This window comes from Rhinoderma darwinii, chromosome 5 (genome assembly GCF_050947455.1).
Source record: "Rhinoderma darwinii isolate aRhiDar2 chromosome 5, aRhiDar2.hap1, whole genome shotgun sequence".
NCBI classification, from domain to species: Eukaryota; Metazoa; Chordata; class Amphibia; order Anura; family Rhinodermatidae; genus Rhinoderma; species Rhinoderma darwinii.
The window spans coordinates 209,720,189-209,746,908 of record NC_134691.1 but is presented as its reverse complement, the minus strand read 5'-3'; the positions used below and the strand labels follow the sequence as shown (position 1 = coordinate 209,746,908).

At 42.2% G+C, this 26,720-nt stretch overlaps 1 protein-coding gene across 2 annotated transcripts in view; it reads right to left on the bottom strand.

Annotated features, from left to right (window-relative positions):
* Positions 1-26,720, bottom strand: part of LOC142652837 (carboxymethylenebutenolidase homolog) — a 159,792-nt gene that overhangs the window by 86,708 nt on the left and 46,364 nt on the right. Inside the window, exon 1 of one of the 2 annotated variants that reach the window (XM_075828525.1) lies at positions 23,183-23,265. The exons of the other annotated variant lie outside the window; for it this stretch is intronic. The gene's annotated coding sequence lies outside the window, so the exon portion shown is untranslated. Of the gene's footprint in view, positions 1-23,182; positions 23,266-26,720 lie in introns of those variants that run through there. 2 annotated transcript variants of the gene reach the window in all.

Sequence of the window (26,720 nt, the reverse complement as noted above, 5' to 3'; positions counted from 1 at the left end):
ATTTTGAGACGTTTTTGACTCTGCGTGTGAACATACCCTAACAATTATCAGGCTGTGAAAGGGGTGGGGGAGAGAGATGGGTGCCTGTACTTAGATCAGGGATAGATGGAGGCACAAAGGATAATGATGATTATTAGGGCTTATTTAGACGAACGTGTAATACGTCCGTGCAACGCGCGTGATTTTCATGCGCCTCGCACGGACCTATGTTAGTCTATGGGGCCGTGCAGACTGTCCGTGAGTTTCACGCAGCGTGTGTCTGCTGCGTAAAACTCACGACATGTCCGTTATTTGTGCGTTGTTCGCGCATCACGCACCCATTGAAGTCAATGGGTGCGTGAAAATCACGCGCAGCACACGGAAGCACTTCCATGTGACGCGCGTGATTCGCGCAACAGCAGTAAAAAGTATGAATGAAAACAGAAAAGCACCACGTGCTTTTCTGTTTACAAACATACAAACAGAGTGTCATAATGATGGCGGCTGCGCAAAAATCACGCAGCCACGCATCACACGCAGCTGACACACGGAGCTGTGAAGTACCTTTTGCGCGCCCAAAACGCTGCATTTTTTGCGCGCGCAAAAGGCACACGCTCGTGTAAATCCGGACTTAGTGTGTAAGACAGTGTGCAGGGAGGGAGCTGTCTGCCTATAATTTGTAATTAGAGCAGGGAAGGACACTTTGACCATAGAGGGGCGTTGCAGTATGCAAATAGCTGAGATGCTTTGGAGGAAGGGGGGGATGAAACTGTCTCCTCAGAAGCAGCAGGGGATCATGGGTATGGTGGGTTACAAGACAGGAAACAGACAGTAAGGCCTCATGCACACAAACTTATTTTTGCCCTCCCGTAAATACTGGCGTAAATACGGGTCCTTGGTCACACGTATTCGACCCGTATTGCACAAGTATTTACGGACCCGTGCCCATAAATACGGGTCCGGTGTCACCCGTATTCCACCCGTATTTACGGGCACGTTTTCGCTGCAAAATTACACTGCAGTAATCGGCAGCCCTCCTCTCTGTCAGTGCAGGATAGAGAGAAGGGGCAGCCCTTTCCGCAGAAAAAGTAAAAGAAATTCATACTTACCCGGCCGCTGTCTTGGTGACGCGTCCCTCGCTTGACATCCAGTCCGACCTCCCTGGATGACGCGGCAGTCCATGTGACCGCTGCAGCCTGTGATTGGCCTGTGATTGGCTGCAGCGGTCACACGGCCTGAAACATCATCCCAGGAGGCCGGACTGGAGGAAGAAGCAGGGAGTTCTGGGTAAGTATGAACGTCTTTTTTTTTTTTTTACAGGTTGATCTATATTGTGATCAGTAGTCACTGTCCAGGGTGCTGAAACAGTTACTGCCGATCGTTTAACTCTTTCAGCATCCTGGACAGTGACTATCCCCTGACGTCACCTAGCAACGTTCCCGTAATTACGGGTGCACACACGTAGTCACCCATATTTACGGGAGCCCCATAGACTTCTATATTTTTCAACGGCACGGGCACCTTCCCGTAAGCATACGGGGAGGTACCCGTGGCCAATAGAAGTCCATGGGTCCGTAAAAACGTGCCATAATTACGGCCCGTAATTACGGCCCGTAATTACGGGCGTTTTTGCATTCGTGTGCATGGGGCCTAAGGGATGTAAACAAACAGCAAGGGATGTAAACAGACAGAAAGAGCAGTAGTGACGATGGACATCAAACAAAAAAAACAATTCCTGGACAACCCCTTTAAAGGTTTTTAATATTAAAATACAAAACAGCCGTGTAAAAAAACGCCTGTGAAAAAGAAGTGCATGTCACTTCTTGAGTCGTTTTTGGAGCCGTTTTTCATTGACTCTATAGAAAAACAGCTCCAAAAACCGCCGAAAAAAACACAGCGAGAAACGCGAGTTGAAAAAAAAAACAGCTGAAGATCAGTTGCTGTTTTCTCATGAAAACAGCTCAGTATTTTCAGATGTTTTTTTAGTAAGGCTGGGTTCACACGACCTATTTTCAGGCGTAAACGAGGTGTATTATGCCTCGATTTACGCCTGAAAATACGGCTACAATACGTCGGCAAACATCTGCCCATTCATTTGAATGGGTTTGCCGACGTACTGTGCCGACGACCAGTAATTTACGCGTCGTCGTTTGACAGCTGTCAAACGACGACACGTAAAATGACTGCCTCGTCAAAGAAGTGCAGGACACTGCTTTGAAACGTAATTTGAGCCGTTTTTCATTGAATTCAATGAAGAACAGCTCAAATGTTCGGCCATCATTGACGCCTCGCAAAATGCGAGGAGGAGCTTTTACGTCTGAAACGACGCAGCTGTTTTCTCCTGAAAACAGTCTGTCTTTTCAGACGTAAAAGCCACTTATCGTGTGTACATACCCTTAGGGTATGTTCACACGGCAGCCTCCGTAACGGCTGAAATTACGAAGCTGTTTTCAGGAGAAAACAGCTCCGGCATTTCAGTCGTAATGGCATGTTGAGGCGCTTTTTGCTGCGTCCATTCCGGACGTTAAATGGAGCTGGTTTTCCATGGAGTCCATGGAAAACGGCTACATTTACGTCTGAAGAAGTGACAGGCACTTCTTTGACGCGGGCGTCTTTTTTACGCCCCGCCTTTTAACAGCGGGGCGTAAAAAAAATGACTGTCTGCACAGAACATCGTAAGACCCATTCTAATGAATGGGCAGATGTTTGCCGACGCTATTGAGCTGCTATTTCGGACGTAATTCGGGGCTAAAACGCCCGAATTACGTCCGTAAATAGTGTGTGTGAACATACCCTTAGGGTATGTTCACACGCTGAGCCAAAAACTTCTGAAAATACGGAGCTGTTTTCAAGGGAAAACAGCACCTCATTTTCAGACGTTTTTTGAGCAACTCACGTTTTTTGCAGCGTTTTTCGCGCCGTTTACGCTGCGTTTTCGCTGCGTTTTTTCGGTCGTTTTTGGAGCTGTTTTCAATATAGTCTATGAGAAAACGGCTCCAAAAACGTCCCAAGTAGTGTCTTGCACTTCTTTTGCCGAGGCTGTAATTTTACGAGTCGTCTTTTGACAGCAACGCGTAAAATTACAGGTCGTTGGCACAGTACATCGGCAAACCCATTGAAAGCAATGGGCAGATGTTTGCCGACGTATTGGAGCTGTTTTTTCAGACGTAATTCGAGGCGTAAGGGTATGTTCACACGAGGGCGTCCGTTACGGCTGAAATTACGGGGATGTTTCAGCCGTAACGGCATGTGGAGGCGCTTTAACGCCGCGTCCATTACGGGCGTAATTGGCGCTGCTATTCATTGGAGTCAATGAATAACGGCTCCAATTACGGCCAAAGAAGTGACAGGTCACTTCTTTGACGCGGGCGTCTATTTACGCGCCGTCTTTTGACAGCGGCGCGTAAATTACGCCTCGTGTGAACAGACAAACGTCTGCCCATTGCTTTCAATGGGCAGATGTTTGTCAGCGCTATTGAGGCGCTATTTTCAGACGTAATTCGGGGCAAAAATGCCCGAATTACGTCCGTAAATAGGCCGTGTGAACATACCCTGAGGGTATGTGCACACGGTAGCAGGCTTTTACGTCTGAAATGACAGACTGTTTTCAGGAGAAAACAGCTGCCTCGTTTCAGACGTAATTGCTCCTCCTCGCATTTTGTGAGGCTTCTCTGACAGCCGTAAATTTTGAGCTGCTCTTCATTGAGTTCAATGAAGTACGGCTCAAATTACGTCTGAAAGAAGTGTCCTGCACTTCTTTTGACGAGGCTGTATTTTTATGCGTCGTCGTTTTACAGCTGTCAAACGATGACGCGTAAATGACAGGTTGTCTGCACAGTACGTCGGCAAACCCATTCAAATGAATTGGCAGATGTTTGCCGACGTGTTGTAGCCTTATTATCAGATGTAAAACGAGGCATAATACGCCTCGTTTACGTCTGAAAATAGGTCGTGTGAACCCAGCCTAAAACCAAATATGTCTGAAAATACAGAGCTGTTTTCAATGGAAAACAGCTCCTGATTTTCAGCCGTTTTTTAATCACCAAGCGTTTTTTGCGGTGTTATTTACGGACGTTTTTGTAGCTGTTTTTCTATTGAGTCAATAAAAAACGGCTCCAAAAACGGTTCAAGAAGTGGCATGCACTTTATTTGAAAAGTCTGAACTATTACAATATAACATTATTTAACACACATGCTTTAAAAAGTTAATAAAACTGCCATAATTGCTGTTTTTTAGTCACCTTAGCTGCCCAAAAAATGTTTACAAAAAAGTGATCAAAATGTCACATGTAGCCCAACATGGTACCAAGAAAAACTACACCCCACAAAAATTAAGCCTTCACACCGCTCAATCGACACATAAAAAGTTATGGCTTTCAGAATGTGGCGACATAAAGCAATTTTTTTTAACAAATATTTTTTTCTTCTAAAAGTGGTAAAACACAAAAAAAACAACATAAATTTGGTATCGCCGTAATCGTATCAACCCGTAGAAGAAAGTTAACATCTTGTTTTACTATAAAATGAATGCATAAAAACAAAAAACGATGGTTGAATTGCTGATTTTTGCCCATTTCACCCCATATAGATTTTTTTTCAAATTCCCAGTGCATTATATGGTATATTAAACGATCCCGTTAAAAATGTCAACTTGTCGTGCAAAAAACAAGCCCTCATACGGCTACGTCGATTAATTATTATTATTTTTTTTTAATTGCTTTTGGAAGGCGGGAAGGAAAAAAATTAAATGAAAAAACGAAAATTGGCCCGTTCATTAAGGGGTTAATGGATAAGGGCCAAAAATAAATGAAGTTCCCCCACAAAAAAATTGTTTTAGAGACTTTAAAAGACCACATATTGAAAACAGCACCTCAGAATTTATTCAATTAGGAATATAGAATAATAGTTTGTAGGGCTTTTAAGTTTCCAGGCTAACTTTTTAAACCCCTTTTTTAATATTGGCACGACATTAGCCATGCGCCAGTCCTGTGGAACAGACGCTGTTATAGTGATTATGTTGACTGTAGTTTTTAAGCTGGAATTAATGAGAATTGTGTATTGTAAAAAACAATACAAATTTTTGCAAATATGTCTATTTGATGACATGCATGTTGAATTCAGTTTGACATGTATTGTACTGTTTTTTCTGGGAGTCTATGGGAGACGGATGGCTGATGGATGGAATCCATCACAAACATCCGTCAGAGACATCAGTCGGGGGGTAAAATTGTCTAAATAAAATTGATACCCTTTACCCAGCAGGTGGAACAAAAGGTCCCAGTCTTGGCCCTTTTTTGAGGAAGGGGCATTCTGGTGGGTACATTTGGGAGTCTTTTCCCTCATCAATTAAAAAGCTGTCTGTATATCCAGATTCACTCTCACAGAGGTTGTATATTTTTATCCCATATGTGGTGCTCATACTCAGCAAATCTTGCCTAAAACTCAACCTCCCTGTGAAGAGTGCAAATGACTCTTCAATGACAATGTTTTTTGGGGGTAAATGCCTCTGAAAATTTATTAAAGGCATGGCCCTCTTCACATACTGGCAGCTAGGCCAGTATTGCTATAGAGAGGGGGCTGTATGGGCGATGTCCCGAACTGTATGACTACAGTGGGATAAGTCACAGCCTTCTGATGAAGGTATATGTTGGGAGCAGTGGCGGAACTACCGCTATAGCAGCCATAGCGGCTGCTACGGGGCCCGCGGCATGATGGCGCCGTGCCATCTGGGCTGGAACATAACATATAAGTTATGTGCCGGTCTGGACAGCATGGCCCGCACATGTCCGGTGGTGCCGCTAGCACCAGGCATCCTGTGGCACTATCTACAAGAGGGGTGTGTACAAGGGGGGAATGTGGCACTATCTACAAGGGCAGGCATGTGGCACTATCTAGAGGTCTGCTCTTTTTAATTTTAGTGTTCATTGGCAGGTATAAATAGGTAAAAACAAAAAATTATCAGTGATCCAGCATAACTCAGATTTGTCTAGTCCTCTAATTTAATTTAACTGCACAGAATTGTAGACATGTTTAGATTAGAAAAACAAAATGATGTTCACGGGCAGGCATTGATTTAAACGTTTAACTCCACTTTTAACAAACATCAGTGAAATCTCATAGGTTTTTAGCTTGGTAGGCAATCTTAAAGTTAAATGGACACTAATAGCTCTATAACATGGGTCGATAATCGGCCGGTGCAGCGAGTGCTGATCGAGACATTGTTACTCGGCGCTCGTTTGCTCCTGTCAGATGAGCTATGGATGGGGACGAGCGGTCGTTACTTTGATCACTCGTCCCCATACATTATTATAATGTCGGCACCGCGTCTCCCTGTTTACACAGGGAGATGTGGTGCCGACAACGATAATAATTTACTTTTTTAAAACGATACGATCAGCAGATGATCGAGCATTCTATGAACGCTCGTCTGCCCAATATTCGCCCAGTGTAAAACCCCCTTAACTTTTTTAACTACTTATGCTAATCTAATAGCATCCCTGATATAGATAAACTTTTATTGTTAACTTACTTACATTGTTTTATCAATGCATATTCTGTGTGAAGTTACTGCCACTAGGTGTCACCCTGCCTGTAACCTGCTGTACACCCCCTGTTGTCAAGCAAAATATGTCGCTAGTTACAGAGCAGAATTGACAGACTGCAGAAGAAAGTGGAGGTGTATCTCTTCACTGCCTTCCAATACAAGTCTATGGAGAGGGGAGGGGGAGAAGGGGGGCAGAGTGAGAAAGACACAGATACGCTGCCAATACAAGTCTATGGAGAGGGGAGGGGGAGCAGGAATAAGGAGCAGAGAAAGAATGAGTCAGACAAAGACACGCTGCATACAAGTCTATGGAGAGGGGAGAGGAGCAGGAGGCGGAAGCAGGAGCAGAGTGAGAAAGACACAGGCTACTGGTAAATTTTCTCTGTCACCACAGTGCTGGATTTTAGCTACAATGCTCATTACTGTTGTATAATCTCCTACATGCTGTTACAGCTTCTAAATATGTGATAGAAAGAGATAGGGGAGCAGGATTCTCATCCTTTCTGTGGGCAGTTTGTAGAAGACATTATAGCAGTTAGGCTCCGCCCACTAGCTCAGATCAGCTGAGAATTTGAGAGACAGCCTTCAGGTGGTAAAACTGATAAACAATGCAGAATGCAAGTAATATAATGGCCAGAAATAGTGTTATTCCTCATGTACACACATATGACAGCTTATTCTGAAATGTCAACTGAAAATTTGTGTAAGAATAACATTGTATTAAAAAATACATCTGGAGTCAATCAACAAACATGCTACAAAACACACTGAAAATAATAGATAATGTGTAAATGCAATAATCTAGTGTATATAATATCACATGAATTGTGCATTTGAAGGGCTTTTCTCACTATAGGAAGTGATGAAATATCACTGCCGGGAACCTCACTGATAGTTACAGATGTGTCTTTCCTTAACTTATCTCTAAACTCAACATATCTCGAGATGCATGTCGCCATATGTTAAACCCAAAAAAAACTTACCTCCCACAGATGCCATCCATCAGCCACCTGTCACCCATAGACTCCCATGTTACAAAAAATATATACTTTTTTTTTTACTGAATGGAGCGAGATTGTATTGAATTGGTATCATATTGAATTGTATAGCTTAAAGCAATTCAAGAAAAGTTAAGGGTGAACACTGATTTTCCCTGCACAGCAACACCCATAGCCACCGGCTGTGCAGGGAACTGCAGCACAGCTTCATTCTCTTAAATTGAGCTGTGTTGCAGTTCCCTACACATCAGGTGGTTGGGAGCTCCACTGTGAATGAACATTCAAAGGGACATCTGAACACTTTGTGATTAGGATCGTGGGGGTCCCAAAGGTCAGACCCCCGCAACAGAGAAACATTTAAAATACTTAATCAGCACTACTTTTGCCAATACAGTGATTGAATTCACTTGAGCTGGCAATAGACATTACATTTTTACTGGCTATTTACTGATACCAACAGCAAGGTTAAAGGGAATGTGTCGCTAGAAATTATTATATATTTTTTTTCAGTTAAACAATTAGTATTTGAGTGATTACATAATTTTTACATTTTTTTCACAAGTCAGGAAATATTATAAATTAGATTCTAATTTATAACATTTCCATGTGCTGGGCACTAGAGGGAGCAGTTCCCAAAATTGCAGCATGGTCACTGTGGTAAAGCAACCTCATTGATGTATGCTGCAAATTTGGGGGGGGACACACTCTCCTCTAGTGTCCTCACACAATCCCCCCTCCCTTCTTCTGGCTAGTGCCAGGAGAAAGAAGGGTTTGAATCTTCAAACCTCCTACACTGTGTGCCGCCATTTTCTGAGTGTGTCAGTATAAGACAGCACATACTGATCTAGCAGGATCCCTATGCGCTGAGTAAATGAATGGAGAAAAGTGTATGACGCTGATTGGTCGCTGATTGGTCAGCGTCATACACTCCTCTGTACAACGCCCACTTGGTCTAAAGTAAATACACGCCCAGTTGGGCATTAAGAAAGTAATTAGCATAAAGCTAAAATCGCTCATAACGTGGTGAAAATAGATTGTTTTTCTAAATAAAAAGCACTACTGTCACCTACATTACAGCGACGATCTCCTTATGTAGGAGATAGGACACTTATAATGTGGTGACAGAGCCTCTTTAACTGTTTAACAGATTTAGAGTAGAAATTATCAAATGTATATGAGTTATGTTTTATCTCATGTAACGCTATGTGCACACTTGCGTCGTTGGTTTCCATTGTTCTGCTCCATCAGAGGAGCAAAATAAGGCGGAGGTTGTTGCACCACGGATACCACCGGCGGTTGACAGAGCCCATTGACTGCTTGCCGTCTGGGTGTTTTTATCGGAAGCAATAGCGCAGCATGCTGCGCTATTGTTTCTGGTAATCTTGACCAGATCGGCGAAATAGGCCCCTAAAGGAGCCTCTAGCGCAGATGTGAACGAGACCTAAAGTATTTGCATGATACATTTCCTAATGCTTTATATTTTAAATACAAAATATAGTACTTTAAATCTATGAAAATATGAATGGAAAGTAAAAACATTGATAGAAACGAGAGAAATCAAGGAATACCTCTGTCAGCTGCCTCTAGGCTCTTCTCCTAAAGAAACCTGGCTTCTTACTGTGTGGAATGAACACCCACACTTGTTATTTAAATACTAACCACCCAAATCACCATGATTATGCGTATATTGAATTATTGTATGGAGAAAGATAGGATATCAGATGCTATGCAAACAAAAATGTAAAATGCATGTCAAAATGACTTTGCAGTTTTTTTACACAAGAATGTACAACTTACTACACACATTTCTACATAAAAGTTTGTTTTATTTCCTAAGAAGTTCGTCTACTTGCACTTAAATTTCTATAATTCAGGGCTTCTTAACCTAAAGTCCCTTGCTTTGAATTATACACTAAATGGACATGTGTTCACTAAAATGATTAGACCAATAAGGAATACTCTGCGTCTCTTAAATATAGAATTTATTTTAAACCCCCTGTTAACCCCTTCAGGACGCAGCCTAGTTTGTGCCTTAACCCCTTCCCGCAGCTGGACGTACTATTAGGTCATGGTAGCTGTATCGTTCGCGCTCCATGACCTAATAGTATGTCCTGCAATCAGCACAGCGGTGCTCGCACGCGGCGCGTTCATGAGCTGTGATAGCTGCTGTTTCTGACCAATAGCGGTGATCGGTCTCTTCACTTCCTCTCCCTGACATCACATCTTGCTGCAACCGCCCTAAACGCCTCTGTTGGAGTTAGCGAAGCATTCAGAGCGGTTGTGAGCAGAGAGTCAGAAGAGAAAAGAAGTTAAAAAAGTGAAAAAACAACAGGTTTTTTTTGCTTCCCACCTCCCCATCCACTACCCACTCCTGTTCCCTTCCTCTATGAGTTTTCCACCCACGTTTTTTGGTCAGTGATCTCCTATCACTGACTACTTTTCAGTCTTCAGGACCAAATTTCTTGGTCCCTGGGGATTTTTTTTTCATTTTTTTCTATATAAAACATATAAAACAAAAAAAATATATATAAAAAAAAAGAAAATATTTAGTTTAGCCAATTTTGACAATTTAACTGGTTAGTTTAGTATTAGGGTTAGTTATTGTCAGGGAACCGTCAAAAAGTGTACTTAGGTATAGTGTCAGGGAATTTAGCGTCAGGAATCGGTCACCGTAGTTAGGCTTAGCTTTAGGGATCCATCACTGTAGTTAGGTTTAGCGTCAGGGACCCGTCACCGTAGTTAGGTTTAGTGTCAGGGAAGCTCGGAATAATCTAGATAGATTTAGTGTCAGGGAATCATCGCTGTAGTTAGGTTTAGCGTTAGGGAAGTTCACATAAAATTTAGTTAGGTTTAGTGTTAGGAATCCTCGCCCTAGTTAGCTTTAGTGTCAGGGAAGTCCACTTGCTCTCTAAAAACAAAACACGCATTTGTGCTAGTTGTGCTATCCTATTGCTCCCAGTAAGGGATTTATTTTTTGGCTGTATATACATTTTGTCTTAGCACAACAAGCATGTCCCAACGGACATTTACTGCTGAAGAGGCGTATTCATTTCTGGCCTTCGACACAGACTCGTTGGATGGTGAGACACTGTTTTATTTGTCTATCTCCTCATCCAGCGATGAAGAGGAGGGACCCCCTAGGAAACGCCCCAGGACCACCACCATAGTTGAAATCCCTTAGAGAAGTGACACCACAACAAGTGAGACCCCCGAGCGAAGTGACCCCATTTGGACGCCCACACCAGACCATTATGTACCCCAAATCCCTGAGTACACGGGCAGCCCAGGGATCAAATTTAACACGGCAGGGCTCAGTGAGATGGACTTTTTCAAGTTCTTCTTCACTGATGACTTTATAGAGCTAATGGTCTCCCAGACTAATTTATATGCCCAACACTATATAACAAAGAACCCCACATCATTTTATGCCCAATCCCACAGGTGGACTCCAGTAGACGCAGCAGAGTTGGGCAAGTTCTGGGGACTGCTCTTGAACATGGGGCTTCTGAAAAAGCCATCCATTAGGACCTACTGGAGCACGGACATCTTATACCACACCCCGTATGGCCATGTCCAGGATGCGTTATGAGGCAATTCTTCGCTTCCTACATTATGCCGATAATGAGCAATGCCCACCCCGAGATGACCCCAGTTTTGACCGTTTATATAACCTGAGACCCTTATTAGACCATTTCAGTGCCCGGTTTGCCCAAGCATACACCCCGAGAAGTGTATTTCTATTGATGAGTCCCTAGTACATTTTAAAGGGAGGCTTCAATTCCGCCAGTACCTGCCGAGTAAGAGGGCAAGGTATGGCGTGAAGATGTATAAGCTGTGCGAGAGTGCATCAGGGTATACCTACAAATTTAGGATATATGAAGGGAAGGACAACAGTATTCAGCCCCCAGAATGCCCCCCTTACTGGGAATTAATACAAAAATTGTGTGGGATTTGGTGCACCCACTGCTGGACCAGGGTTACCACCTCTACCTGGATAATTTTTATACCAGCGTCCCACTCTTCAAGTGCCTCGCTTCCATAAGTACTGCGGTATGCGGCACTGCTAGAAAAAATCTTAGAGGCCTCCCTAAAACACTGCTTGGGCAAACACTCAGAAGGGGTGAGAGCAGGGCACAATCTAGCAGCAACATATTGTGTGTCAAGTACAAGGACAAGAGAGATGTCCTTGTATTGACAACAATACATGGCCACACCAGTACCCATGTACCAGTACGTGGTACCAGTACAGAGACCCCCAAACCAGATTGCATCCTGGACTATAATAGGTACATGAAAGGGGTGGACTTGTCAGATCAAGTCCTGAAGCCCTACAACGCCATGCGGAAATCGAGGGTGTGGTATAAGAAGCTGGCCGTGCACATCATACAGATGGCATTGTACAATGCGTACGTGCTACGTCGATGTGCAGGCCAGAGGGGAACTTTCCTAGAATTTCAAGAGATGGTTATAAAGAACCTAATTTTTGGGGACCCGGAAGGGGGGGCACCCAGTACTTCTGGAAGCGAGGCCACACGCATCGTACCAGGGCAACACTTTCCGCAAACCAGTGGAAAGGGAAAGAGTCAAAAGAGGTGCAGAGTCTGCTATAAGAGGGGGATAAGGAAGGACACAATATACCAATGTGACACATGTCCCTGAAAAACCAGGGCTCTGTATAAAAGATTGTTTTAAAATTTACCATACATCCCTTGATTTTTAATTTACCCTGATGCACTCCACACAGCTTATCCCCCTCATCTTTCCCTTCTGAGCCCTGCCATGTGCCCAAGCAGCAAATAACAGCCACATGTAGGGTATTGCCGTACCCGGGAGAACCCACATTACAATTTATGGGGTGTATGTCTCCGGTAGCACATGTTGGGCACAATATATCAGACACTGAAATTGCATATATGTATAGGAAATTGCAAATCTCACTCTGCACCATATGCTGCTCATTACCTTTTACACAATAACTGTGGGGTTAAAATGCTCACTACACCTCTAGATGAATGCCTTAAGGGGTGTAGTTGTTAAAATGGGGTCACTTCTCGGGGGTTTCAACTGTACTGGTACCTCAGGGGTTCTACCTACAAGACTTGGCACCAGAAAAGCTCCAGTAGGCTAAATGGTGGTCCTTCCTTTCTGAGCCCTGCCGTGTGTCCAGGCAGCAGATAACAGCCAAATGTAGGGTATTGCCGTACCCGGGAGAACCCACATTACAATTTATGGGGTGTATGTCTCCGGTGGCACATACTGGGCACAATATATCGGACACTGAAATGGCATATATGTATAGGAAATTGAAAATCTCACTCTGCACCACCTGCTGCGCATTACCTTTTACACAATAACTGTGGTGTCAAAATGCTCACTACACCTCCAGATGAATGCCTTAAGGGGTGTAGTTTTTAAAATGGGGTTACTTCTCGGGGGTTTCAACTGTACTGGTACCTCAGGGGTTCTCCATACATGACTTAGCACCAGAAAAGCTCCAGTAGGCCAAATGGTGCTCCTTCCCTTCTGAGGCCTCCCATGGGCCCAAACGGCAGTTTATCACCACAAAAGGGGCATTGCCGCACTCCGTTTCACAGGGAACAAAATGCCCTATTTTGTTGCCCAATTTCTCCTAAGAGATTTTGGTCAAAAATGACATCTTATTGAAACAAATGTCATTTTTTTAATTTCACAGCCCAATTCAAATATGTGCTGTGAAAAAACTGTGGGGTCAAAATGGTAACAACAACCATAAATTAATTCCTTGAGGGGTGTAGTTTCCAAAATGGTGTCACTTTTTGGGGATTCCTACTGTTTTGGCACCACAACACCTCTTCAAACCTGGCATGCTGCCTAAAATATATTCTAATAAAAAAAGAGGCCACAAAATGCACTGGGTGCTTCTCTGCTTCTGAGGCTTGTATTTTAGTCCACGAGCACACTAGAGCCAGATGTCGGACATTTCCAAAAACAGCAGATTCTGGACAATACGTATTTATTAGTGTTTATCTGGTAAAACCTTCTGTGCTACAGAAATAAATGGAATAATATTTAATTTCTGCAAGAAAAATGAAATTTGCAAATTTCGCTTCCACTTTGCTTTAATTCCTGTGAAATGTCTAAAGGGTAAATAAACTTTCTAAATGCTGTTTTGAATACTTTGAGGGGTCCAGTTTTTAAAATGGGGTGTTTTATTGGGGTTTCTAATACATAGGCCCCTCAAAGCCACTTCAGAACTGTACAGGTACCTAAAAAAAAAAAAAGGCTTTTGAAATTTTCCTAAAAATGAGAAATTGCTGTTTATGTTCTAAGCCTTGTAACGTCCAAGAAAAATAAAAGAATGTTCAAAAAACTATGTCAATCTAAAGTAGACATATAGGAAATGTTAATTAGTAACTATTTTGTGTGGTATAACGATATGCCTTACAAGCAGATGCATTTAAATTTAGAAAAGTGCTATTTTTTTCAAATTTTCTCTAAATTTTGCTATTTTTCACAAATAAACACTGAATATATCGACCAAATTTTACCACTAACATAAAGCCCAATGTCTCACGAGAAAACAATCTCAGAATCGCTTGGATAGGTTTAAGCTTTCCGACGTTATTACCACATAAAGTGAAATATGTCAGATTTGAAAAATAGGCTCTGAGCCTTAACCCCTTCCCGACATTTGCCGTAAATATACGTCATGGAAAGCCAGTGCTTCCCGCAAAATGTCGTATACTTACGCCAAATGTTTGGCACCGGCTCAGAAGCTGAGTCGGTGCCATAATCGCCGGATCTCAGCTGTATCTGACAGCTGACATTCGGCTGTAATGGCAGGGACCGAAATTAGCTTCGATCCCCGCCATTAACCCCTTAAGTGCAGCGCTCAAACGCGATCGCTGCACTTAAGGTGTTTGCAGCTCATCGGAACCCCAGCAATGAAATTGCCGGAGTTCCGGTGGCTGCAATGGCAACCGGAAGCCTAATACTGGCCTCCCGGTCTGCCTAGCACTGAAGCCGGTCAAGATCCGCCCGGCGGCGGAGCCTGATCGGCTTCCGTAGCTGCCGGCAAGATGGCGCCGGGTCAAAAGCTGATCCGGCGTCATCAGCGGTGGAAGTCAGCTGTACTGTACAGCTGACATCCACCTGTAACGGCAGGAACCGGAGCTAGCTCCGATCCCTGCCATTAACCCCTTCGATGCAGCAATCGAAAGCGATTGCTGCATTGTAGCGGTTACTAGCAGATCGCCAGCCCTCACAGGCAATCAGGACTGACGACTGCTGTTATGGCAACAGGAGACACAATGGTCTCCTGCTCTGCCATTACGGAAGCCGATTTAGGCCCCGCCGGGAGGCGAAGCCTAATCGGCTTGCTGTCAGTGAATGACTGACAGATCTAATACATTGCACTACATAGGTAGTGCAATGTATTAGAAAAAAAAAAAATCTGACCGTTGGACCTTCAGGTCCCCTAGTGGGACTTGAGAAAAAGTGTAAAAAAAGTATAAAAAAGTGTTAAAAAAAAGTGCAAAAAATAAAAGTTTGAAAACAATAAAAGTTTCAAGTAATCAAATAAAACACAATCCCCCTTTTACTCTTATCAAGTCCTTTATTATTTAAAAATAATAATAAACCATATGTATTTGGTATCGCCACGACTGTAATATGCAGTTGTGCCCGAGGGGAACATTTCTTCTGTTTCAAGAGGCGATTTATCAAGGACCTAAAATTAGGGAACCAGGAAGGGGATGGCCCAAACATATCCGCTGGAAGCGACGGTGCCCGTATTATACCAGGACAACACTTTCCCAGCAAAATTCCCCAAACTACAAAGGTGCGGAGTGTGGACCAAAAGGGTGATAAGAAATGACACCATTTATCAGTGCGAAACTGGCCTGTGCAGAAAGGATTGCTTCACAGCGTAACACACATCTATGGATTATTTTATTATTTTTTTTTACCCCATTATTATACCACCTGACTATGCCCCTTATATACTCCGCCCCACTTACATGTACCCCCACATTATAAATGGAAACACCAGCAATACTCAAACAAATATAGTACCAAGCAAAATCCGCTCTCCAAAAGCCAAATGGTGCTCCCTCGGCTCTGAACCTATACAGCGTGCCCAAACAGCAGTTTCCTTCAACATATATGGCATCGTCATACCCGGGAGAACCCTTTTAACAATTTTTGGGGTGTGTGTCTCCAGCGTCATAAGCTTGGCATGACATATTTGCCACTGAATGGCATATCTAGGGAAAAATATTAATTTTTAATTTGCACCATCCGCAGTGCATTCATTTATCGAAAAGACCTGTGGGGTGAAAATGCTCACTACACCCCTTAATAAATGCCTTGAGGGGTGCAGTTTCCATAATGGGGTCACTTCTCAGGGGTTTCTTTTTATTATTTGACATCTGAGCCTCTGCAGTTGTGAACCAATACTTTGTAAATCGCCAAATTAGGCCTCCACTCCGCATGGTACTCTTCACTCCTGAGCCCTGTCATATGTCCAGGCAAAAGATTAGGGTCACATGTAGGGTGTTTCTAAAACCGGGAAACACCGCATAATAATTAGAGAGCTGTCTTGTTATGGTGGCACAAGCCGGGCACCACATATTGGCATATCTATGGAAAAAAATACCCCTTTTCACTCTGCAACATCGAGTGCACACTAATTTCTACAAAACACCTGCAGGGTTAAAATGCTTACTAGACCCCTTGGTAAATGCATAGAGGGGTGTAGTTTCCAAAATGGGGTCACTTCTGGGGGGTTTCCACTGTTTTGGGCCCACAGCCGCCCAGAAACCAATCCAGCAACATCTGCACTCCAAATGGCGGTCCTTCCCTTCTGAGCCCTGTCGTTTGCCCAAACAGCAGTTTATGACCACATATGGGGTATTGCTGTACTCGGGAGAAATTGCTTTACAAATGTTGGTTTCTTTTTTCCTTTATTTGTGGAGAAAAAGAAAAAATTTGCGCTAAAGCTACGTCTTATTGAAGAAAAAGGATTTTTTTTATTTTCACTGCCCAATTCTAATAAGTTCTATGAAACATCTGTGGGGTCAAAACGCTCACTACACCCCTAGATGAATTCCTCAAGAGGTGTAGTTTCCTAAATGGAGTCACTTTTTGGGCGTTTTCATTGTTTTGTCCCCTCAGGGACTTTGTAAATGTGACATGGCCTCCTTCAGTCCTTGTGGAAATGAGAAAAAATTAGCTAAACCTACATTTTCTTTGAAAAAATTTCGATTGTCATTTTCAGGGCCTACTTCCAATAATTTATGCAAAAAACCTGTGGGGTCAAAACACTCACTATACCCCTAGATAATTTCCTCAATTGGTGTAGTTTCCAAAATGGGGTCACTTGTGGGGGGTTTCCACTGTTTTGTCCCCTCAGGGGCTTTGTAAATGTGACATGGTCTCCGCAAACCATTCCTGCTAAATGTGAACTCCAAAAGCCAAATAGCGCTCTTTCCCTTCTCAGCCACGCCGTGTCTCCAAACAACCGTTTATTACCACATGTGGGGTATTGTTTTACTCGGGAGAAATTGCTTTACAAATTTTGCGGTGCTTTTTCTCTCTTTTTGTCCTTGTGGAAATGATAAAAAATTAGCTAAACCTACATTTTCTTTGAAAAAATTTCGATTGTTATTTTCAGGGCCTACTTCCAATAATTTATGCAAAAAACCTGTGGGGTCAAAACACTCACTATACCCCTAGATAATTTCCTCAATGGGTGTAGTTTCCAAAATGGGGTCACTTGTGGGAGGCTTCCACTGTTTTGTCCCCTTAGGAGCTTTGTAAATGTGACATGGCCTCCGCAAACCATTCCTGCTAAATTTGAGCTCCAAAAGCCAAATAGCGCTCTTTCGCTTCTAAGCCCTGCCGTGTGTCCAAACAGCCGTTTATTACCACATGTGGGGTATTGTTTTACTCGGGAGAAATTGCTTTACAAATTTTGCAGTGCTTTTTCTCTCTTTTTGTCCTTGTGGAAATGATAAAAAATTAGCTAAACCTACATTTTCTTTGAAAAAATTTCGATTGTTATTTTCAGGGCCTACTTCCAATAATTTATGCAAAAAACCTGTGGGGTCAAAACACTCACTATACCCCTAGATAATTTCCTCAATGGGTGTAGTTTCCAAAATGGGGTCACTTGTGGGGGGCTTCCACTGTTTTGTCCCCTTAGGGGCTTTGTAAATGTGACATGGCCTCCGCAAACCATTCCTGCTAAATTTGAGCTCCAAAAGCCAAATAGCGCTCTTTCGCTTCTAAGCCCTGCCGTGTGTCCAAACAGCCGTTTATTACCACATGTGGGGTATTGTTTTACTCGGGAGAAATTGCTTTACAAATTTTGCAGTGGTTTTTCTCCTTTAGTCCTTGTGGAAATGAGAAAAAAAATCGCTAAACCTACATTTTCTTTGAAAAAATGTAGATTTTAATTTTCACGGCCTACTTCCAATAATTTCTGTAAAAAACCTGTGCGGTCAAAATGCTCACTACACCCCTAGATAATTTCCTTGAGGTGTGTAGTTTCCCAGATGGGGTCACTTTTGGGGGATTTTCACTGTTTTGGCACCGCAAGAGCCCTTCAAACCTGACATGGTGCCTAAAATATATTCTAACAATAATAAGGCCCCAAAATCCACTAGGTGCACCTTTGCTTCGGATGCCGGTGCTTCAGTCCAGTAGCACACTAGAGCCACAAGTGGGATATTTCCTAAAACTGCAGAAACTGGGCAACAAATATTGAGTTGCATTTCTCTGGTAAAACCTTCTGTGTTATAAAAAAAATTGTATTAAAAATGTATTTCTGCAAAAAAATATGAAATTTGTAAATTTCACCTCTACTTTGCTTTAATTCCTGTGAAATGTGTAAAGGGTTAAGACATTTTCTAAATGCTGTTTTGAATACTTTGAGGGGTGAAGTTTTTAAAATGGGGTGACTTTTTGGGGATTTCTAATATATAAGGCCCCCAAAGCAACTTCACAACTGAACTGGCCCCTGTAAAAATAGCCTTTTAAAATTTTCTTGAAAACGTGAGAAATTGCTGCTAAAGTTCTAAGCCTTGTGATGTCATAGAAAAATAAAAAGATGTTCAAAAAACGATGCCAATCTAAAGTAGACACATGGGGGATGTTAATTAGCAAGAATTTTGTGTATTATAACTGCCTGTCTTACAAGCAGATACATTTAAATTGAGAAAAATGCTAATTTTTGCAATTTTTCGCTAAATTTTTGTGTTTTTCACAATTAAATACTGAACATATTGAGCAAATTTTGCCAGTAACTTAAAGTGCAATGTGTCACGAGAAAACAATCTCACAATCGCTTGGATAGATGAAAGCATTCCGTAGTTATTACCACATAAAGTGAAACATGTCAGATTTGAAAAATGAGGCTCTGTCAGGAAGGTCAAAAGTGGCCAAAGAGGGAAGGGGTTAAAGAGGCTCTGTCACCACATTATAAGTGCCCTATCTCCTACATAAGGAGATCGGCGCTGTAATGTAGGTGACAGTAATGCTTTTTATTTAAAAAAACGATCTATTTTTACCACTTTATTAGCGATTTTGGTTTATGCTAATGAGTTGCTTAATGCCCAAGTGGGCGTATTTTTACTTTCCACCAAGTGGGCGTTGTACAGAGGAGTGTATGACACTGACCAATCGGCATCATGCACTCCTCTCCATGCATTTACACAGCAGAATCGCGTTCTTACTAGAACATGATCTTCAGCCACATACACAGAGATTAACGTTAATCAAGTGTCCTGATAATGAATACACATTAAATCCAGCCTGGACGTCATGTGTATTCAGAATCCTGACACTTCTGAATATGGATTTCAGAGCTTTAATAGCACCAAACCATTCCTCCATGTCTATAGATATTTGTCTTGTTCCCATTTGAGGATATAGGAAGGTTTAACTACAATGTTTGGTTGTGATACAAGTGTATAAAACATGGAAATGCCTCATAAGTTGGGATTAGTTGAAGAGAAAAATTAGTAAATTAGTGTAGGAAAAGTTTGCAGGGCATTTGAGTAGTCAGTGCATGACGTATCTGGAGAAATTTAGAGAAATCTCTTGCAGGGAGAGAGTATGTGTGGGAGACCTGTTGCAATTATATCCCATTCTATAGAAGGTTTGTTGATTTTATAAATAGAACTAATGGAAATAAGTTGGGTCCTCGCTCTTTTAAAAAATACATTTATACAAGATTCTAAAGAATCAATCTTTATTTAAGCTAGAGTTTGAGAAACATAGTTACGGGCCTGTACAAAAACTAATTGGGAATCTACAAATGCTGGAAATATGAGACAAGCTTCTTCAACGGGAAAAACAGGACATTTCTCGTCCACCAAATCCATAAGTAGGTGGCAGCCTTGGGTAGATAATACTTTGAATAACACTAGCAGCCTTCCCGCCAGGAAATGTGGGTTACCACAAAATGGAAGGAAAAGGAAGCATTTGCCATCTACTCTGCTTAACTGCCTTATCTGTCTCCATGCCTGTATGGAGATAAATGTTCTAAATGCCTTAGAGGGGATTTTATATCAGTTTTTTTGAGTAGCAATGGAAGCGTCTGAAAAGTATATAGCAACTTGGGGAACGCAACCCTCTTAATTAAATGACAGCATCCCGAAAAGGCCAATTTATAAGGTTGCCAAGATTTTAAGAGTTGCACGAGGGAGGCTACAATCGATGTGAAATTTAATGAGCATAAGGAAATTGGATCCAATGGCAGTTAAATCCCTAAATATGTAATATAGCCAGAACTCCAATGAAACCGAAAGCTCTGACCCCAACCCCAGCGTACCGGCGGGGTTTAAATAGCTCTGTGCCGGTACGTTCGCTCTTTCTGTCCCTGCTCGCCCACACCAACGGACGTCCTCTCCTGCTCTTCTCTCCCCGGTTCACCCCTCCACCAACGTCCTCCTCATCACTCCTGCACCTGGCATGGCATCACTCCACCACCGATTCCCCTGGACAACGAGCGCTAATTATCCATGTGTAGCAGCGGCTACATTTAACCCTCTCCCCCTACACACACATTTTCCCCCTGATTAATCCTTTCCCCTTATACAATGAGCTGGTGCCCCATTTCCCCCTGAGTTAACCCCTAGACCACGAGCTAGCTTATTAACCCCATCCCTTATACAAAAAGCAACCCTTTGACCCCCATCCTAGCCCTGCACATTACACCATCCCCTGGTTAATACTTTCCCACCTGCCTGCACATTTCCCCCTGGTTAACTCCTAGCTGGTTAACCCTTTACCTGCATATCCCCTGGTATTACTCTAGTACACCCTAGCCCTGCAAATTAACCCTTTCCCCTTGTTAACCCCTTACCAACTCCCCTGGTATTTATCCTTCACATACCTTGTCTCTAACCCTATAGTGTACAGGGACAGTTAGAGCTCGGGGGGAGTGGGACAGAAATAGTGTGTGTGTATTGCAACTTATATGTATGTTTAGATAAATGCGTGGTGGTATAGTATAGTACTGTTTATCTCTTGTTAATAATACTGTGCCATGTCTAGTGTCAGTGTACTCAATACATATTAACTTGTTATGTGCATTGGGGTATACTGATACTATACTGTGCTTTTATTATACCATTGTGTCTTGAATCTCCGTGTACATCCACACTTACTTAGCAGCAAAGCAATTAGATTAGAGTTAATACAGGGTAGGGGAGCTCGGCATAACCCTAGTGACCTTAGTATAAAAGAGGTTGTAAGAGAGGGTGACACTAGTCCGGTGAACACCACAATTATACTCGCCCTTTAATAACGGTCTTGCGACTTTTCAGTAAAGTCAAGATGACTGGTTCCAATGATGTTTCCTTCCTTAACCTCTTTGCACACCACCATGTACTATTGCGTCATGGTGTGGGGGGTGATGTTTGGAGCAGGCTCACCCACTGAGCCTGCTCCGTACGCAGCGGGTGTCAGCTGTGTTTTACAGCTGACACCCGGGACTAACGGAACAGTGATCGCGCTGTTCCTGGCCATTTAACCCCTTAGAGGCTGTGATCAAGCACATTTGCAGCATCTGAGATATTAGGAAGAGGGGGCGCCTAAATGGTTCCCCCGATCGCAACGCGATCGGGGGAACCAATGGTTGTCATGGTAGCCCAGGGGTGCCTTTCTTCGTCTACTGTTAAGCTTAACAGGAGCCTGTAAAAATGACAATATACTGCAATACATTAGTATTGCAGTGTATAGTACCCTAGGAGGACTAATGAAATGTGTAAAAAATAGTTTTTAGTAGTGTAAAAAAAATAATTAAAAGTTCAAAGAACACCCCTTTCCCATTTTTCCTCTGAAGTAATGTAAAAAATAAAAAAAATATACAAAATTGGTATCGCTGCATCTGTAGAAGTCCAAACTATTACAATATACCATTATTTAACGTGCATAGTGAACGCCGTAAAAAGAAAAAATATAAAATGCCAGAATCGCTGTTTTTTGGTCACTTCATATCAAACAAAAAATGTAATAAAAAGTGATCAAAATGTCTCATCTAGCCTGCAAGAAATAAGCCCTCACACCGCTCAATCAACGGAAAAATAAAAAAAGTTATGGCTCTCAGAATGACAAAACACAAATGTTATTTTTAACAATTAGTTTCTTCCTTGTAAAGGTGGTAAAACTATATAAATTAACTTAAAGCATGCCATTTTTACTGTATGGTGAAAGCTGTAAAAACTAAACCCCTTTAAAAGATTGAGGAATCGCTGTTTTTTTCGTATTCCACCCCACAAATAATTTTTTTTCAATTTTCCAATATATCATATGGTGCAATAAATTGTGCCGTGAAAAACTACAAAAACTACAACTCGTCCTGCAGAAAATAAGCCCTCATATGGCTCTTTTGACAGAAAAATAAAAAAGTTATGGCTTTTGGAAGGTGGGGAGGAAAAAATGAAAACGAAAATCCCAAAAATGGTTGCGTCCTGAATGTGTTAACCCGAACCTCTCAGAATCCAGGTTGAAAGGTGGAGGTTTCTTATTTTTAGATGCCAGACTGAACGCAGTAGATCTCTACTCTCTGGGCTTTACCTATACTATCCCCTATGGGTTTGTTTTTTTAAATCAAATATTTTTATTGATTTTCAAGTTCCAAATAAAAAGAAACAAAGAAATACAGTACCCCCCCCCCCACACACACAAAGTTACAGTAAAAATGCATAGTGAATATATATGAACGGTCCAGTGCTATTGACATAAAGGGACACATCAAAGACATACTTTTTTTTCACATTTAGGATACTTTGTTAATTTACAGATTTAAACAATCTTCAAGTTTCTGGAATAAAGGAAGATGAATAGTCCCCCCAAATTATAGCATCGAAATACTTACATTCTACATCACAGTACAATCTTATGAGGTACGATGAAAACTACAGAAGCAGACCTGACAGGTATATATTACATTACACATCGAGCCCCGTATCACTGCTGTCTCAGGGAAAAATGTACTGTACCAAGCACAAATACTCTGCAGTTAGTAAATATTACATCCATCATCTTTTTCAAGTCTTCATTATATTTTTGTAATGGTTTTACTTAAAGCCTAAACTGTCGCAAAAAAATAAAAAATTAAACTGCTATTATGTCACTGAATACATTACTCCTAATTTTTTTCACTTCAAAGTACCTTTATTGCAGCTGTTTTCCTTGTGCAACAGTCCACATATTCTCACACTTCCAGATTCTGGCCAGTTGCTAGGGACGTGTCTTACTGTGTGTGATGTTTGCCAGTACTGTATGCAATATTCAATCTGCCCACAGTTTCCAGCGCCGAGCCATCTGTGCTGCTGGACTGTGAATAGTCTATACATGTATATACATACACACACACACACAAATAAATATATATATATATATATATATATATATATATATATATATATATATATATATATACTGTGTAGCTCAGAGGCGTAGCTAGGTTTTCCAACATCTGGGGCAAAGATTCAGTTTGTCGACCCCCCTCCGAAACACTTTCCCTTAACCATTACCTTAAATGTCATCTTTTTTTTTAATGTAACGCGAGCATAAAACCATTTGTACATTTTATAAGCGATATAGTTATATAAAGTAGTTAACATAATAAATTAAAAGAAAGTAAATAAAGATGTCAGTGCCTGACTAAACAGATTGTATAAGTGAGGCTAATGAGAATATATATGGTGAAATAATGAACAGTCTCCTCTTGTAGATAGTGCCATGCACCCCCCTTATAGATAGTGCCACACAGCCCCCTGTAGATAGTGCCACACCTCCCCTTGTAGATAGTGCCAAACCCCCCTGTAGATAGTGCCATACATCCCCCCTGTAGATAGTGCCACACACCTCCCATTGTACGTAGTGCCACGCAGCCCCCTTATAGATAGTTCACAATCCCCCCCTTGGAGATAGTGCCACACCCCCCTGTCGATAGTACCCCCATATAGATAGCATTATACACGCCCCTGTAGATAATGCCACACAGCCCCCCTGTAGATAGTGCCACACCCACCCCTTGTAGATAGTGCCACACACACCCTCCTCTAAATAGTGCTACACCCCCCGCCCTCCCTGTACATAGTCCATTGGGGCTTTCTAGAGGAGCCCCTGACGTCACTGTCCATATATGGAGCGGAATCCCCAGGAAGAGCGTCGGTAACGCTTTGACTGGGGATTCCTCCATTTCTTCCAACTTTCAAGTATCACAAAGAGGGAAAACTGATGCGGCCCTCTAGCTGCCCCCACACAGTATAATACACCCATAGCTGCCACCACACAGTATAATGCCCCCATAGCTGTCACCATACAGCATAATGCCCCCCATAGATGAACCCATACAGTATAAAGCCCACATAGATGCTCCAATACAGTATAATGCCCACACAAATTCTCCCATGCAGTATAATTCCCAGACAGATGCCCAAATACAGGACAATGCCAACACAGATGCCCCCATGCAGTATAATGTATGCAAAGACTGCTGTGCAGTTTCACACTGTGCTGACGTATATGGTTTTTTTTTGGGGGGGGGGGGGGTTGCATCTGTTTTTGGTTGGCATAAAACTGTATACTAGTGGAGCATTTGTAACTTTTGTGTCCATTTAGGGTATGTACACATTTTTCTGCAGAAAATTCAACCCAGAATTCGCAGGGAAATCTGCCAGAAAATCTGCACCAAATCGTGCTGTGGAAACCAGCTAAGATAAAAAACAAAAAGACTATACTCACCTCCCTGGTCTCTGTAGAGCTGTCATCCTGTGATTGGCTGCTGTACAGAGAACATCAGGAGGACCAGGGATGTGTTGCCACAAGAGCGTCACGGGAGGTGAGTATAGTCTTTATTTTAAAATATAAAAAAATACTGGGTTATTTTTTTGGGACTTGACATTTGTTGCAGATTTAGATAGATAGATAGATAGATAGATAGATAGATAGATAGATAGATAGATAGATAGATAGATAGATAGATAGATAGATAGATAGATAGATAGATAGATACAGACATACACAGATAGACAGAGTACACACACAAACACTTACCTTTTGTAGGTAGCTGGACTTTTCACATACAGTCTGTTAAAGAACTTGGAGCCTTTTAATAGATCAGCAGTGATGGTTGCCTGGAGTTCAGTAGTCAGGAGGAGGGGTAGAGAGCCTGCAGATACAGTGCTGCCCCGATAGGAGGTCAGGAAGAGTGCACACCAGGCTCTGTTATCAGTGCTTCAGCTGATGTGACAGGAGAGCCTGATGTGAACTTACCTGACCTGCTCTCTGCCTGTACTTTACTGTCTCTGCAGACTTCCTCCCTCCTGCTCGTCCCTGACTACTGACAGCTAATGATAGAACAGCTGGAGCAGAGAAGGGACATGCAGGGTGGAGAAACAAGTCCTGCCTGATGCAGCAAGAGAGGTTTCCAGCACACTGGTCTAATATCTACATCATCTGTGTGGTGGACTCTCGTTTGCTGCCGCCACACAATGCTGAAATCTGCAGCCTGAAGCCAGGAGCTCAACCTTACTCATGGTAGGTGGGCCCGGCGCCCCCCTACATTCTCTCTTAGTTGCGCCCGGGGGACATGCCCTACCTGCCCACCCCTAGCTACGCCCCTGCTGTGTGTGATGAAAGCCAGTACTGTATGCACTAATCAATCTGCCCATAGTTTCTAGCGCCGAGCCATCTGTGCTACTGGACTGTGGATAGTCTATATATGTATGTACGTACGTACACACACATATATATATATATATATATATATATATATATATATATATATATATATTTACTTACTGTGTGTGATGTTTGCCAGTGATGTATGCAATATTCAATCTGCCCATAGTTGCCTGCGCAGAGCCGTCTGTGCTGCTGGGCTGTGTATATATATATATATATATATATATATATATATATATATAGATAGATAGATAGACAGATAGATAGATAGACAGACAGACAGACAGACAGACAGACAGACAGACAGACAGACAGACAGACAGACAGACAGACAGACAGACAGATAGATAGATAGATAGATAGATAGATAGATAGATAGATAGATAGATAGATAGATAGATAGATAGATAGATATATTATCCAAAAATGGCGACAGCACTCTGCGAACACTAATGCCACCTAAACACTATAAATAAATAATTATGCATTGCTGCTGAATCTACTTACAATAGTGAGGTTCTTAGCGCACATTTTGATCAAATTGTGTGAGCCCACCCACCACGACAAGGCGACCTCTATAAGGTGGGTCCCTATGCTGCTCTTACCCCCAGAACTTGGACTAAGCCTACTTATACCTGGGAATGATAGAAACCAGCATTAAACTAATTATTAAAATCATCCACGGCAGAATGGAAGGAGAAGATCAACAATGGAGGCAGTCAACCCCACATATATGCAATACATAAGAGACAACAAAATTTGATCAGCACATTCCAACAAAATGAAACAAAACGTGTTTACAGGTGCAAGGAAGTCTAAGACTGCAAAACAATACAATATCCAAAAATGGCGACAGCGACAGCACTCTACAAACACTAATGCCACATAAAGACTATAAATAAATGCATATGCATTGCTGCTGAATCTACTTACAATAGTGAGGTTCTTAGTGCACATTTTGATCAAATTGTGTGAGCCCACCTACACACACACACACACACACACACACTAGTATA